The sequence below is a fragment of the Hordeum vulgare genome, chromosome 1H, assembly GCF_904849725.1.
Source record: "Hordeum vulgare subsp. vulgare chromosome 1H, MorexV3_pseudomolecules_assembly, whole genome shotgun sequence".
In the NCBI taxonomy this organism is placed as follows: domain Eukaryota; kingdom Viridiplantae; phylum Streptophyta; class Magnoliopsida; order Poales; family Poaceae; genus Hordeum; species Hordeum vulgare.
Genome location: NC_058518.1, coordinates 322791153 through 322794745, shown reverse-complemented (window position 1 = coordinate 322794745; position 3593 = coordinate 322791153). Strand labels below are relative to the sequence as shown.

The window sequence follows — 3593 nt, the reverse complement described above, 5'->3', positions numbered from 1 at the left end:
CATAAGAAAGGGGAAATATTAGAGATAACAATATATATGCAGATGTACCTCTTGGTCTCGGGTGCTCACATATATTAAATTGGCAAAATTAGAGATAAGAAAGGCTAAAACCTTTGCATGAATGGAATGGTCAAGAACTGTGATGTCTATAATTTTCAGTATGTGGAAAAGAAGAACACAAGATAGAAGAAAGGAGCCCGGCCTTATGGATATGGTAATAAATATGTATGAATGATCACGAATGATGACCATGCTTAGCTTCTGGCATAGAGCAACAAGCTTCAGGATAACCTGAACCAACTTTGTAACATTATCTATCAACATAATCACATACTTAAAATTAAAAAAAACAGAGAATTAAAAAAAATCACATACATTGAGGAACAGATGAGCTGCTTCTGAGTTTGCAATAATAATGTTTATCACGTGTCATTTGTAGGACAAAGATATTTGGGTAATGCCACCATTTTGCATATACCAAATTAACAATACCTATTTATGTTTCGTAATTTGAGGCATCGAATGTTTTAGGACAAACATATACGTGAAAAGAAACATGATATTGCTTTGTAGTTAAGTCTGACAAGCAACGGTCTCAAGGTCTCTACCAACGATAATTTATTTCTAGCGGTATCATTTTCTAATACAACACCATCAGAATTTTCCTAAGTCAATAATCTAAAGTTTAGTGTATTAATGTTATTGTGTGTAGGAATACATGAATAAAGCGGAGACAGGACCATGCTCTTACATGTTGAAGCAGCCGTGGCACTTGAAATTATGCAGAGAAGGAACACAAAACAACACATAATCAGGGGATATGGGAAAAATCAATTGAAGGAAAAGGCATGTTTCACCCACATCCTACGTGAGATTCTCTACGTCGATGTTGTTCTGCCACGCCTGCTCCGATTCCTAACTAAAAATAGACAAATTAAATCACGTGGCAAAAGACAGCAAAGTTTAGCATCACGCGGGGTATCAATGCTGCAGTTTTGGAGAAGGGAGCATGAAGGAGAAATTTTCCTTCGAAATGCGACCATTGTTAATCAGAGGCCTAGAATCATAAGCTAACATATTTTTTCCATATTGAATATAAGATAACATTGTCTAGAAAGTGTGTAAATAAATAATAAAAGCAACACATTTACTTTGAAATTCTATGATTCAGAGCCAGATTTTTTATTCACAAAGTGGATGATCTTCAGACTAATTAGCACTACTAAATATTCAGGGTTGAGGACGCAAACTAGTAACTGTGCAGTGAACTCATGAATACATAAGCGCAGATTTTACATCCTCGTCCATACCAATTCCCTAACCCTTCTGCAAAATGAGGATTCTTTCTCGAAAGCCAAACATACCATAAAGATGGAGGTAGAGTCGGGTGGTAATGCGCTGGGCATCGAGCTTCCGTAGGGGCCATCGTCGCTCCAGGTCAATGCGTCTGCAACCTCGTTAGATAAAAATATCAGACCAAAGCAAACCATAGCAGTGGACAGAACACCTCAATACACATGCATAAACTAAGTACTTACTTTCTCGTCTAAAAGTACTTATTGTAGAATTAACAAACACCACTGATCAAATATACAACAAGGATAATCAAACATAAGAACCACACAATCAAATTGCAGAGTTATACAGTAGAAATATAAGTAAAAAAGGGGGCATGATTGAGAAACCTGAAGTACACATGACCATAGGAACTTACGAGATTTGCAAAGAAATCTTTGTCGCCGTGAATCAATTTCGAAGACATGCTAGTTTTTGCACAGTTAACAAGGGAATCTTTTCCAAGTTTATCAACCTGAAAGTATATAAGAATACGCATTTCAGCAAGACAATATGCCTCGAATCGAGCAGCAAGATGTGGCCATTTGTTCAGCAGGCAACATGGTTTTACCTTGACAGAGAGCTTTTCTTCGACATACTTGCAAGCCTCACGCATAGCGAGCTGGTAGAATATGAAGGCAAAAAAATGTAAGAGATAATGTGACTTCAGAATGTTCAATCAAATAAAAATGGTAATGCTGCTAAAATAAAAATTACAGGGCTCACCCTGTAGCCACTAATAATTGAGGTCGGATGGATTTTATTCCTCACAAGTTCATTGGCGCTCTGGTAAAGAAAAGTAGAACATTGTAAATTTGTATGCATAATGCTTGGGAAATTCATAGCGAAAAGAAGACTGCCGCTAAAGCTCCATTTCATACCTTGAGCAACTCTGCAGCTATGATGATAACATATGTTGTTCCATCACCAACCTCCCGATATTGGAGCTCGGCCAACTCAACAAGAATCTATCAATGAATGGACCCCCGAAAGGATAAGCACGAAGCAGCAACAGAAGCAAAATAAAAATGGGAAGCTTTGGCTAACAGGCATCACCTTTGCTGCTGGGTGCTCGACTTCCAACATCCTCAAAATGGTTGCTCCATCATTTGTGATTGTAACATCACCAATATCATCCACAAGCATGTGTAGATACGCTAAATTAGTTCATTCCAACAATAACTTTTTCCTTTTGGAAAGGTTCGAGCCATGATTTTTTTTCAAAATTACCGAGGATGCGCTAGCATCTAACTTCACTGTTCATTATCAGATTATTACAGAATGCACATGTTACATCTTCATCATCACTCGCAACCAAGTTTGCGGGTGAACTACATCCACACCAAACAAGCAACTCCTGCACCCCCAGGATTGGGTCCTCGACCTCCTCCCATTCAGCGTCGTTGTTGTTGTCTCAGGGGAAAAGGAAGGAGGAGACGTGTGGGATGGCATCGTACGGGTCGGCGCCGGTGATGAACTGATGATACAGGAAGGGCGAACCAGGTCGGTGAAAGTGCATGATATGCTCTTAATCGTCTTTTGGTGTTAATGACAACACATACATAGGAAACTAATCATATTTGTTGAGTGTATCTCAGGACGACAAGTACTTTAAGTAGATTGAGATTTATGTGCCAAAGGTTGTCTGAAAAGATTGGTGATTTATATTTCGAGAAGGCTCAGGATTAAGAAGAGATGATGTAGAGTAGTCTTTTGAGTTTACTGATATTGAGTATAGGGATCCCGCACTATTAAGAGGGGATCACAGGTTTTGCGATAAACTTGCTCATACCACATCTCTACTATCATACGAAACACCACATACTATCCACTCTGTCTTCAATTCAATACATGTCCAATTGCCTCGGACATCCGTCTGGCTTCAGAAATCTGCAGCCAGTCACCAGAAGTTTGTGAGGCGTATAACTCGGAAATCCGGCTCCCTCCGGACGTCAGAGGGCCAGTCGCCCGGCCAAGCTCCGGAAATCCGGAAGTCTACACCAGTAGAATTTGTGCTCTATATCTCGGAAATCCGGCTCCCTCCGGACGTCCGAGCGCCGGACGTCCGACCCCCATCGGAAATCCGGAAGCCACCACCAGTAGAAATTGAACTGTATAACACGGATTTCCGGTCTACTCCGGACGTCCGGACGCTGATGAATTCAAATAGGTTCAGGCGCATCTACAGGCCTCGGACGACCGACCAATGTCGGACGTCCGGTCACTGATAATTTCAGAAGAGTTCTAATCGTTCCTAC

General features: G+C 40.4%; 1 long non-coding RNA gene across 1 annotated transcript; it reads right to left on the bottom strand.

The window, feature by feature from the left end:
- Nucleotides 1–1737: 1737 nt before the first annotated feature.
- Nucleotides 1738–2242, bottom strand: LOC123410315. Its single transcript, XR_006613025.1, has 4 exons — nt 2217–2242; nt 2062–2121; nt 1907–1957; nt 1738–1810 (listed from the first exon to the last, which is right to left on the bottom strand). It is a non-coding gene; the product is annotated as an uncharacterized LOC123410315 (long non-coding RNA).
- Between the last annotated feature and the right edge of the window lie 1351 nt (nt 2243–3593).